Below are 13,665 nucleotides of genomic sequence, written 5' to 3' on the forward strand. Positions count from 1 at the left end.
GGTTCTTTAATGGAACACTCTGTGCTTTTTGAACTTGTGTGACTTTTTCCTTCATCTTTTTAGGGATTTTTTCAGCTATGATTTCTTCTATTAGGTTCTCTATCCCTTGTTTTTTCACTTTTTCTTCAGGAACTCCTATGATGCAGATGTTGTTTCTCTTCATTTTGTCACAGAGCTTTCTTAGTGTTTCCTCAGACATTTTGAGCATCTTTTCTTTTTGCTGCTCCACTTCTGTGCTTTTATTTTTCTTGTTCTCTAAATTGCGGATTCAATCCTCTGCTTCATTCAGCCTACTTTTAATTCCTTCTAGTATAGTCTTCATTTCTGATATTTTATTTGCCATTTATGACTGGTTCTTTTTATTATTTCAAAGTCCTTTTTGATGCTTGCTATCTATTTAGGTGCTGATTATGTTTTCCATTGTTTTGCACTGTTTGAGCATCCTAATAGTCATTATTTTAATGCTGCATCTGGTAATTTGGTTATTTCCATCTCACTCAGTTCTTTTTCTGGGGATTTCTCTTGTTGATTCATTTGGATTGCATTTCTTTGTCTTCCCATTTTGTCTGTGTATACACCTGCTTTGGGTGTATTTTTTGTGTAGCTAGCTGAGTCTAGGGTAATTGTCTGCCTCCAATATCCATTTGTGTTGTTTCTAGATCTTTTGGGGTTGGCATCAGCTTTTGTTTGTAATCCACTGTGGGCTACTTGTCTGCTATCAGTGTTCTTTTTGCTATTTGTGTCAGCATTTTCTGTGTCTTAGCTGGTCAGGTGTGAGGAGCCCTTCTTTAAGATACCACTCTAACAAGGGTTGTTAGGTCCTGAACTGATGCTCTTTGTATCTGGTTGCTAGCCCTGGACCTCCCTGGCCCAAGCCTGGTGCAGATCAGTGGGTTCAGTTACTATGACTGGCCCTTATCAACCTTTTTAGAGCTACAGGCAATCCAGATATTTTGGCTGCCTCTGCTGCACTCAGGTGCAGTTGTAAATATCAGCTGGACTCCTACTCTTTTTTCTACTCTTGGCCTGGCGGAAGTTTATTTAGAAGTTCAAGTTTTCCTGAGATCTTCTTTCTGCTGCCTCTTATTGCTGGCTACTTGGTGGGCTCAGTAATGTAATTCAGATATTAGATATGGTATTGGATGTGCCTTGCCCCTTAGCCTCTGGTGTCCTTCTATCCATATCTTTTTCTTTTTTCTTTTTCTTTTTCAGCTCTCAGAAGGGTGTGGCCATAGGAGTCCAGTGGATGTGGCCTCTGTGTTCTTGGTGTGTGCTCTGTCTGCCAGCCCACTGCCACTGCTGCCACCAACTATGGCATTTGGGCTTGGGTGCTGCTGCCACCTGCCCACTGCTGCGGCCACTGCATCTTCCACCTCCACCAGTGGGCTTGCGTGCATGCACTCAGCCAGCCACTGGCTCACCTCTCATCCATTGAGTACTCAGCAGTGGCGAGTACTAAGCAGCATGGGGGGGGGGCGCTGTAACTCAGACCTCAGCATTCGCTTACTGTATCCCTGATTTTCTCCCTTCTTCTAAGCATCTCTCTGCTCTGACTGGAGCAGGGGAGCCTCTGCTGGGTGGAGCAATTTCTTCCCTTTTCTGATGTAGCTGCCCCCAGGAAAAATGGTCACTTTAGTTTTGGGGAGTGACTCAGCCTAGGGGTTATGGTGGCTGTCCCTCAAAGTGTCTCTCCCTGTGCCTCCGAAATTACACTCTTTTCTGGCAACCCCATTCCTGTCAGCACTCCTCACTCTTGGAGCCCTGGGTAAGTGGCTGTGAACAAGGTTTTTCTGCACAGTTCCTTTAAGACAGAGACAGGGTCTGAGAGTTCTGTCTCTTTCTTGCAAACAGTATCCTGGCTCTTTTCTCAGCTAAATACTGTCTGTACGCCTCTTTTAGGCTCTGGGGCTCTAGGATGGGGCTCCGGTCTTGGGGCTGTGGACCCACAACTCTCTTAGCAGCCTACCCCACCACAAGAGTTCCTCCAGGCCGCTGCTTGTTCCTGGGAACAGCACTGCCATTTCCACATCTCTGCCTTTCCTTCTAGTTTCAGTGTGGTTTCTTTGGTGGTCCTTGGTTATAGAATCCTCTTAGTTTACTCCAAAGCTGGTTTTTCAAAATGATTGTTCTTAAAATTAAGTTGTAATCCACTTTGCTTCTAGGAGGTGGGAGTTGGAATGTCAGCCTACTCTGTTGCCATCTTGCCACTCCGGAGATAATATTTGTAGAAAAAAAAATACTTGATAAGAGATCAGTATCCAGAATATATAAACATTTCTTAAAATTCCAACAACAACAACAATAGAAAACTTATAAGACATCTACAGAATGGGCACAATCTATGAGAGACATTTTTTCCAGGGACAATGAACAAATGGTCAGAAAGCACATAAAAAGATACTAAAAATTATTAGTCATTAAAGAAATAGAAATCAATACCACAATGAGATACCACTTCACACCCAATGTACACCACTTTGGAAAACTCAATTGATTAAACAAAGAATTAACATATGACCCAGCAGTACCACTCCTAGGTATACAGTGGTACATTGAGATACAAATTTAATTCATTCTGTAATGGACCTAGTAAGTCAGTCAACTCATATATCAAACTGCCAATACTGGATCCATGCACCAACGTGCCAACTAGTGGCAGCTTCCCGAAACATGACTCATATCTTGGAATTTCGCTCAGATCTCAAACAAAAATATAGACCAAGTCACAGTTCTTATTTTAAAAAATTTGTATGTTGGTCTGTTTGTACCTCAAGGTACCACTGTATATCTAAGAGAAATGAAACACTGTTTACCCCAAAACTTATATTTGAATATTGTAGCCATATCCACTCAATTTTATTCTATCATTTTTGAGAAGATAAGCACAATATTCTTTGAGATATAGTAAGTCTTTGTATTTGACCACAATAAATGACAAAATAAAAATAAATTTTAGGTTAAACTATAATTTCTTTTTCTATGTATGTGTATCTGTTAAGTGCCAGACACTGTGCCAGCTACTAAATATCCATACTCTATATGAAGATGATATATATTTTAAAAAGATGGGAAAAATGAATAAATGGATGGAGAGATATAGAGGTTATAGATTGTTTTAAAAGAAACTATTCCCCTTTTAATTAATCAGCAGTATGAAACTGAAAACAGAATTATTCTCTTTCTGCAATTCATCTTCTTAATAAGATCACTGCACTAGGACACTACATTTGATATCTTACATCTTTAAAAATCTAAAAGAACAATGAAACATGAGGTACCTTTTTATAGCACTTGGATTTTTTCAAACTTATTTATGCTTTGGATAAAATGTAAATTGTTTTAACTTCCCTGGAAGAGAGAGCAAAAGAAAAAGTGGGTACTGATCATATCTTTTCAATAGGTTCCTCAGCAATCTCAAAGTAATCTAGATAGTATTACAAGGTTTGCAATTTTCTTACAGAAATGAGAAAGCTTTGCCCACTTCCCGCTCCTCCGTCCCTCAACTATAAGACATTTATTTAGTTAGCTCTTTTTTTTTCCTCTCAGCAATAGCAAGACTCTTTTATCTCCATGCACTTACTGCTTTCTATCTTGCCTGTAGATTGGAACAGTAAAGCTGATATGAATCTGTGACACACTCAGGCCTCCATCACCTTAAATTCAGTACTTCTAAAGATCTAATCTGAATTCCCATCAGTCAGAAAAACCAACAGTTTGCTAAGCAAGTCACACATTTCAGGTGATGCATATCCAACAACCTTCTGTCTATAGTATCACTTGTTTTATTTTCTATCTCAGTTTCATACGTTTTTGGGCAAAACCACCAGGGAAATATATTTCAATGACAATATATGATAATTTTGCTCTCTGCGCTCCATCTCATTACAGAAACCTTGTCTTTCTAAAATGGAAAATGGATTTACGTCTCTTAGTATTATGTCTGCTACAAACACCGATTTCAGTGAAATAGCATTTGGGTGGCATCAAGTAAATTTAATTTTCTCTGGCTGCTTCATGAAGCATGAGTCACTCTCAGGCTAACGATGTCACTTTCAAAGTTTGTTTTTCAGGGGATGTGCAGTAAGGGCACTATGACTAGATTTTTGTTTGTTTGATTTTCACTATGGAGCAGGTATCATGTGACATTTTCAGAGATCTTAGAAATCATTTCACTGTGTGCCTCCCATTCCAGGAGTTTAAAAATCTCAAGAGATGTTCTAATACATTTCCCTGCCTTTGGTAAGGGCTTTATTTAAACCCATTTAGCAAAGAATTATTTTTATTGTCAAAGAACAAATACACTGGAGAGTTAAACAGGCAAGATAGGCTTTCTTCACAACTATTGAAATAGGAGTCAAGACTATTGCAACAGGGGCGAGAGATGGGACTGAACATCCCTGAAACAAAAGGTGGAGAGTTTTTAAGCACAAGGATGGACTAGTAGAAAAAATATTGGAAGCCCTGGCCAGTTGGCTCAGTGGTAGAGTGTTGGCCTGCTCTGCAGGAGTCCCAGGTTCGATTCCCGGCCAGGGAACACAAAAGAAACTCCCATCTGCTTCTCCACCCCTTTCCCTCTCCTTCTTCTCTGTCTCTCTTCCCATCCCGCAGTCAAGGCTCCATTGGAGCAAAGTTGGCCCGGGCACTGAGGATGGCCCCATGGCCATTGCCTCAGGCACTAGAATGGCTCTGGTTGCAACAGAGCAATGCCCCAGATGGGCAGAGTATCGCCCCCTGGTGGGCATGCCAGGTGTATCCCGGTCAGGCGCATGCGGGAGTCTGTCTGACTGCCTCCCCGTTTCCAACTTCAGAAAATACAAATATATATATATATATATGAAGACTTTAGGTGGGAGGTTGGCCAATGTGATTAGGGTATTTGTTTGCTAATTGTCCCTTATGGAAGCTTACACTTCCACAGAAACTGAGAAACGGGCTCTGTCTTTCTTGATAATTACATTTCAAATGGATGGCTCCCAGGTTTTTGAGAAAGATATTTCTTTAAACTCCCTAGTATAACTGGAAGTTGTTGAGGAAAATCTAGATTTCAAAGGGGCAGAAAAAGAATTTATAATGACAAGTTCCTCAAAGTAAATGCTCAGAGGAAAGAGAGGTCAGGGGCTTTTAGTCAAGAAGAAACTTTGTTTAAAGTTTAGTCCAAGAAAGGGAACATTAAGACAGTCTTGGTCATGGTTTTTATGAAATATTATAAAGTAATCAGCCTATTTTCAAGCTTTTTCATCTCCTGGAATACAGAAAATAATTACTAAAATTCTAAGTCACATAAAAAATATGTCTTTGATCAATCTGACCAAACAAACAAACAAAAAGGTATAATTTTGATTCATTCACACCACATGGCTATTGTTGTGTTGGCTGTTGTCATTTTTTTATTTGGCAATCTAAGGGAAAAGAGGTCAGTGTCCCTGACTAAATACTTAGGTATTACATGTTCTAAAAATTCTTTGGGACACCTGTTGGATATTGCTGATATACTTCTTTCTTAATGACATAACCCATCACTTCCAAGATCTGAATACCTTTTTTTCTCCTTCAGGTCTATATTGATATTTTTTTTTCACAAAAGCTTGAAAAAGTGGAGTGGACATTTGGGGTAAAATAGGTATACAAGATAGTTAATACTGTAAACAACTGAGCAAATCTCATGTCTTTGAGCCTCTCAAGTTTTTGTGGGGTTCATACACACACACACACACACACATACACACACAAAATTATATATTTTCTCTTGTTAATCAGCCTATGTCAATTTAATTATTAGGTTAGACAAAAACTTAGAAGCTAAGAAGGAAAATGTTTTCCTCCCCTGCATATTAATCCTAAAAGAATAAAACATAAAAATCACAATGAAGCTTTAATAATTGGGCAAAAGAGACATATAACTCATCTATACTGGATACAGTTGGTTTGGCTGCCCTCTTTATATTATATAGAAAATTGCATGAAGGTACTAAATCTGTAAAATGTCTAATATATTTTGTATAGCTTTTGAAGTATGGCTCTTGAAAATAACTATTGCTTACTCTCCTCCCCCTTTTTTTTGGTGGGGTCATTACCAATCCTCTGTGTTATGCTTCATTACCAAATATGGGCCAAGCATTGTGCAATATTGGAGATAAGGTAGCTCCATTACTCTTAGAAAAACCCATGTGGTAGGTGTAATTGCAGAAATGTAGCTCGGACAATTTACTCAGTCACACACACATAAAAATAATAGTGGAACTAGATTTTGAGAAAGTCCAGTAATTTCTCTCCATCCTGGACTCCGTTGTCATTCTGGGCTCTATAAAAGTATTATGTTGGACTGGGATGGGAGAATGCTGTCACTGTAATAATGATGCTTTATGTTTTTCTCCTTGAAAACATTGGGACCTCTGGAAAATTATCTTTCCCTTTTTTATTTTAAATTAAAAACATTAACTTCCATATAACTTTGAGACTGGAAAGTAAAAGGAGCAGTAATTCTGTGCCAGAGAAGTACCATAGAGCTGCTTAATTGGATCTCATAAGTGCTGATAATTACAGTTTATTCAATGTTAGAAAATATTGCTCTAATTGCCTAAAACATGCTTACTCTAGCAAACCCAACGTAGAACTCCCTCTTGTCTTTTCCCTCATCTCACCATAAGCAGACAACAATAAAATTCCTGTCTTAAAACTGTAATGCCATTTAAACTTTCCCTTGTAACACAGCTTTTCTTCTGACCAAACTTCCAGATTTGTTTATTCCTACTCACAGATCAAGCCTTCTAAGAAAATTTCTTTTCTATTCAAACTGCCTCTTACTTCAAGCTGACAGGTTTTCTTCTCCTCCACTAACAGACTCTTAGTAAGGAGCCAATATATCCACCCCATCCCAGCAATAACAAACCATGAATATAGTCAATAATATGTACAGAAACTCTTCAGTCAGTTAGAAAATATTATCTCATTTAATTCTCAGAACAATTCAATGAGGTAGTTACTGTATGAGTCTCATTTTATAGGGAAGAAAATGAAAACACAGAGATATTAATCAACTTGTTCATCATGCAGCTAATGTGTCTAAGCCAGAATTTGAACCAGGACATTTGACTGTAGATTCTATATTCTTGACTACTATTCCAACCTGCTTTAAATCTTAAGCCTGATCTAATTCATAACATCTGTGTTCCTATCCATAAATTTTCCCCCATAAAATATTTTCAATAGGTGTTTGCTAAATTCTGGTCTCATAAGTTATTATTTACAGCTTCTTGAATTGAACTCAAATAAAATGTAAAGATTAACATCATGTTGAAAACCTCTGTGTACACTTCTTCTGTGTGGCTCCTGAACCTCTAAATCTATTTTAGAAATGTTCACTGGCCCTATTACTCAATATAATAAACCATGCTGACTCCAATAATGTATACAATATTTAGAACTTTTAAGTGGTGAAAGCTATTACCAGACATTTTTATTTTGTTTTGTTTTCAAGTATACATTGATATTAATTAAAAAAAAACTATTGTCATTCCCTTTCCTCTTCTTCCTCTTCCTCTCTTTTGTCTTTCTTTATTTTGTTTTCTTTACTTTTCTTCTGGAACAAATCAGCTCAAAAGCCACTAAGCAGGCTGAGTGAAGTAGGTATCCATGAGGGACTACGGGACCTCCACAACCTGGCATAAGGCTCAAGCCTAAGCGAGGTAGAGGCAGCAATGGCAATAGTCCATCTAGGTCATTGGAGCCTGAATAATGTAAGGAGACTATCAGTTTATCAGGATACATAGAGCAAGGTATATGGGCTGTTACTAAAGGGGCAAGAATGGCAGTAGCCTGGTGTAGGGTGTCAGTGCCCAAGCAAGGTGAGGAAAATATCCGTGGAAGAAGGCAGTAGCAGCGGAGACTCAGCCCTGGGTGTTGGATTCAAAGTATGATAAGAAGGGAACCTGCAAGGGGGGTAGAATAGAGGTAGTAACAGGCAACTGGGTAAATGTAAGAGGGTATTGATCAAATAACTAAATATGCGGAGGATAATGGACTTCGGATATCTCGTGATCAAAAACTAAAGCTAGAAATATGGAAATAAACCCTGTGGAATAAACCTGTAGTGGAATAAACCCTGTGGTGTTAGATTTGCATTTCTGATAGTATAATATAGAGTAGAAGTAAATGAAGATCTAAATTTCTGTATATATATGTATATGGATACCTGTAGAAATGTGTCTATGCATATTTACATACACACATTACACATATACATATGCACACAGAGTATGTCTAAATGCCTGTTGTTATGGGTTGAATATCTGTGTTTCCTCAAAATTCATAAACATTGAAACCTTAATCCCTAATGTGGTCTGTATTCAAGTTTGGGTCTTTGGAAGGTAATTGGGTTTATAGTAGATCATGAAAATGAGACTCATGATAGGAGGAATTATTTTATTTAAAAAAAGGAAGAAGCATAAGAGCTCTGTGTGTGTGTGTCCCTTTACAAAGCACACACTGAGAAAAGGACATGTGAGCATGCACAGAAACACATATAATGTGAATGTGAGTGTGCATGCATGCACACATACATGAATATTCACTAGCTGTCTTTTTAGCCTAGGAGTAGCATCACATCAACACAAATTAGCACAACTAGCACCCAGATCTCAGTTCTGAAATGCCATTCAATCTAAAAAAATTGGATCTTCTAGAGAAACAGGTTTTCAGAGCTAAAATGGGAAAAATAAAAGATGAGTCTGGAACATATTTTTTTAATGCCAGAAAGTAAAGATTGACCAATAAATGATAGAAACATATCAAAATAATATAGAGTCTGGCCTAAAGAAGCTCCCAGGAACCAAATCTTGAGAGTTGGGGATGAGAGAGAGAGAGAGAGAGAGAGAGAGAGAGAGAGAAGCATCAACTTGGTGTTCTACTTAGTTGTTCAATTTAATTGTACACTCATTAACTCATTGGTTGTTTTTGGTATTTGCCCTGATCCAGGGTCAAATGTGTGACCTCTGTCTCTCTAGGTTGACACTTTATCCACCAAGCCATCAGGCCAGGACCCAAATATTTAATCTTCAGGGTAAAAACTTTTTAGTGCTATGGTTTTGGCATTACTCTTGCACAACTTGAGCCTCAGGACCAAATTATGATTAGTAAGCTTTTGCCCCTGCATTTGCAAAGAGTGCTGTTTGAGATAATCCTCCTCTCCATGTAACTGACTGGTTCCATAGCTAGTCCAATTTTGTTTCTTCGAGAATACCCTCCTGAGATAGCTCAGTTTTCGGGGCTGGTCAATAATGTTGGGCTTTGAGCAGTGCCCCTTGCTGCCCTTTTGAACTGTTGAAAGTATCTTTGTGTGTGGCAGGGGTGTCCAGATGTATCTGAACCAAAGAGCTGGTTCCTGGAATCATGTGACATGTGACTGAAAGAAGCCACAGAAATGGCCACCATCTTGGATCTAGGAAGAAGCTTCACATGGTTTCCTTCATTACCACACAAGCTTTTCTTCTTCACACTTTTATTAGTGGCATTTTTCTTGATATCAGTGCCTGTGACCAAAATATGTCTTACCTTCTTCTTGCATTGGTTGATTCTGTTTCATATGGTCCTCATCTTTTTGTGAGAGAACTGAATCATAGCTGGACTTGTGTAGTTTTTTAGGGGTAACACTACTGACTGAAAAAGGAAAGCCTTGAATCTAGATTCTTGATCCTGGGCTCCAAGCAGCATCAGTGAGGCCTTGGGCTTTTTGAAGTATCTGCTGCATCTGTGGACAGTTGAATGTGGATATGCCAGATGGGGCTCCAGGATAACCCTTCAATGTAGCCTCTTTCTACAGTACTGTAAAAGTTACCAGCTTGGAGTCAAAAGGTATTGCATTTGAATGACTCCATGTTTGGAATGGTCTAAGTCAAAGTGTCTCCAGGATAAAAGAACCCTTCACCTCAGGCTGGTCAAGGTCATCATCACTATAGGTTAATACAGAGTCCATGCTCTGCTCTCCTGGCCAACATTCTTTACCAGGTCACTACATGAAGCATCAATATCCTCATTTGGCTCATTTTCCAAGCTGTCCTAGAGAAATAAGTCATTCATAAGCAAGAAATATCAAAGGCGTTCTCTCCAGTGTCACACCTCTGCAAAGAGCATAGTGATTCCTTCTCCAAATATTCTACAGCAATTTTCAATCAGCAATTGAATAAGCAGAATAACCTTTTTTATAAATTTGTTTTCTAGTTCTGGGCTGGAGGAAGTAGGAGGCCAAAGAATGATTGGAGTGGTACAAACTGCTAACTTAAATGCAACCATCTGATTGGGTGAGGAATGTTGCTCAATATTCTGTAATACCCCAAAAGGTACCTTATAAGAACAACATTGGCTTTTGGAAGGTAGTCGGATAGCATTTGAATTGCATTTGTTTTATTTTTATCATTTTGTTGATCCATTACACAGACCCATGGATCATAGAGATCTTATGAGAAAATACTTCTGGGAATATTTTGTAGAAAATCCTTTAAAAAAGATGCTACCACAATATCAGATTCACAGTCTAGGTGTACTTCACCTCCAGAATTCAGCTTCTCTTTCAGCTCTCTGCCAGCTTTTATATTGGCTGATTGCCTAAAAATGCCTTTTGTTAGTATTCTTTTCTGATTAAGAATCATATTGGAGGCAGGTTTTTGGGTAGATTGTCATTCTCACAGATGTTTGGCAGACATTCCAAAGAGCTGTATTGGCATATGGAGGTTGGTGGCACAAACAAGGTATCCTGATGAATGCTAGAACCCACCCAAAAGCCCACTTTATTATCAATCTTCTCCATTTAAATGTCTTCTGATTTGATTAATTCAGCTGCTAGACTGCAGCCAGGCAGCTAGGCTACAGGGTGATCAGGGCATCTCCCAGGGCAACTGTTCAATGAAGAAGGGCTCTCAGAAGTTGGAAGGGCTGGTGGGGTCCTCTCATTCCTGTGTCAGGAGTTCAATGTCTCAAAGATAGCTCATTTTAATTCCATAGCAGTGTTTACACCCAGTAAGTGCAATGGTGCCTCAGACTGACCCATAACTGGTAATCTCTCTCATAGCCATTTATCCTTAGTACTAGTAATGATAGACTGATAACTTCACTCACTGTATCCTGATTTTCTTATTGTTATGGTTTTTGAATAGGCACAATTCCCAAAGTCCTTGGTGAAGCTATTGAGGGGAATATTCTTCAAATAGTCCTTCTATTTTTCTAGATTGCTGCATGACTGAAGGAGCAAGAGCCATTTTTCCTTCTGTTCTGAGGAACTGAAAGTGGCCAACACAAGACAAACAATGTCATGGTACCGGTATTGCCTTCTACCACTTGATCCACACAGCTTGCTGTCCACAAGTCACATAATTTTGTTTTACATTTCATCTTAAAATTGTTATATTTGATTTTGGCCACAAGAAACAGAACATTGAACAGGGAAAGATGTTTCTCTGGCTTCTGCAGGCTTCTTTTGCATTCTACCCAGCCATCAAATACCAGAGTCTTTTTGGAGCACACAAATAATGACAGAACTATGCGTGTTCAGAGGACTTTCCTTGATACTAGTCTATGTTTGTTGAACTTTATCCAGGATAAAAGATGAGGCACTCTTCCTTTCTGATAGTAATTTCATTTTCCTCATCCAACAAATGCAGCCAGCCCTGATGACCTCTTGGTCAAGAGACAATGTGGCCCTAGGAAGGCGATGTCCCAGTCTGCATTTCCCCACCCAAGTAAGGCTGCCTGCCTACCCTGCAATGGATGAAGAGGAGACGGGCTGCTGGGTCCACAGAGAAAGTGGTTAGATTCAAACACAAGAGCAGAGTAGGGGGAGATTTGGGAAAAGGTGAAGGGTACCAGAATGATTTAGACAGTAGTGGTCCTTCCTGATCTTGTATGGGGCATAAGATGGGAATTCTAGAATTAGAATATAAGGGACGATCTGGCTTGAGCACAGGCTTACCACCTCAAGTGCTGGGTGGCCAACTTAAGTGTAGGATCATTAACACAATCCCAAGGTCACTGGCTTGAGTCCAAAGATTGCTGCCTTGAGTAAAGGGTCACTGGCTTGACTGGAGCACCCCCCCCCCCCGTCAAAGCACATATAAAAAGCAATAAATGAACAACTAAAGTAATGTAACTATGGGTGGATGCTTCTCATATCTTCCCCTTCCTTTCTCTCTCTCTCTTTCAAAAAAAAATTATAGATATAGACAATAATATGGTGATTACCAGAGAAAATGGGGTGTGAAGGAGGTAAAAGAGGGTAAAGGGGGCATAAATGGTGATGGAAGAGACTTGATGGAGTGGTGAAGACACAGTACAATATACAGATGATATATTATAGAATTATAAACCTGAAACCTATATAATTTTATTAACCAATGTCACCCAAATAAATTTAATAAAAAAAATTAAAAAGAAAATTTTCTTACATACTTCAAACACTGAAAAAATTTAAAAAGAAAATGTGATATATAAATGTATATAAAATGGAATTATATTCATCCACAAAATAATAAAAAAGAAATTCTGCTATTTGTGCCATTAGGCATTATGCTAAGTGGGATAAGTCAGACAGAAGATAAATGCCCTATGATATCACTTATATGAGAAATATAAAAAAGCCAAACTCATAGAAACAGAGTAGAATGGTGGTTGCCAGGGGCTGGGTGTAGGGAAAATGGAGAGATGTTCATCAAATAGTATAGACTTTCAATTATAAGTTAGTTCTAGGATCTTATGTACACTATGGTGATTATAGTTAGCAAACTTATTGTATACTTGAAAGATGCTATGAAAGTAGATATTAAATGTTTTCACCATAACAACAGCAAAATAGTAACTATGTAAGGAGAGGATGTGCTTACTTTTTTTTTTGTAAATATTTTGTGATATATACATATCAAATATCATTTGGACACCTTAAACTTATACAGAATTATATCTGAATAAAGCTGGAATGAAATCATCTTGAAAGTAATAATACTTTACTGTATACTTGAAATTTCCTAAGAGGGTAGATCTAAGCTTTCTCACAAAAAAATAGAGTAACTATATGAGGTAATGGATGTATTAATTGACTTTATTGTGGTAATCATTTCACAATGTATATGTGTATCAAGTCATCACATTGTACTCTTTATAAATATACAATTTTATTTGTCAAGTATACCTCAATAAAATCAATCAGCCAATCAATCAGTCAATCAATCATGAGACAACAAAGAACATTGGAAAAAATTAACAAAACAGAAGAATAATACTCAGAAGAAAGGGCACTTCAAGGCAGATAAGTTGATATTAGATCATTTTTTTCTAGGACTGTTAGTCAGCATCAAGATTTACATTTCTAGGCTCCTTCAATGAAGCCAAGATTAGACATAAAATCATCTAAGTGTCCTTATGCAGCAGACACTGTATGGACACAGTCAAAGGAGAGTCAGGCTTATGACTTCAAACAGAAGAAAAATCTGTACAGCTGGCAATCAGAGGAAAAATTCCTTGGGCCTTAGCAGCTTCTGCAGCTGCAGAAACATTTTGAGACTGAATCAGGCCCTAAGTAATTATCTTGGCATTCTGTGGTATTCATTTGATAATTCAATAAACAATCAACATTGACTATGTAATTAAAAAGTAGTTACTTAATATTTCTGCTCATAATTTAGT

At 38.2% G+C, this 13,665-nt stretch overlaps 2 pseudogenes; both read right to left on the reverse strand.

The window, feature by feature from the left end:
* Positions 1-9,026: 9,026 nt before the first annotated feature.
* Positions 9,027-9,858, reverse strand: LOC136398504 (rho GTPase-activating protein 20-like; annotated as a pseudogene).
* Positions 9,859-9,889: 31 nt separating this feature from the next.
* Positions 9,890-11,629, reverse strand: LOC136398505 (rho GTPase-activating protein 20 pseudogene; annotated as a pseudogene).
* Positions 11,630-13,665: the final 2,036 nt, after the last annotated feature.

Source organism: Saccopteryx leptura, chromosome 3 (assembly GCF_036850995.1).
Source record: "Saccopteryx leptura isolate mSacLep1 chromosome 3, mSacLep1_pri_phased_curated, whole genome shotgun sequence".
In the NCBI taxonomy this organism is placed as follows: domain Eukaryota; kingdom Metazoa; phylum Chordata; class Mammalia; order Chiroptera; family Emballonuridae; genus Saccopteryx; species Saccopteryx leptura.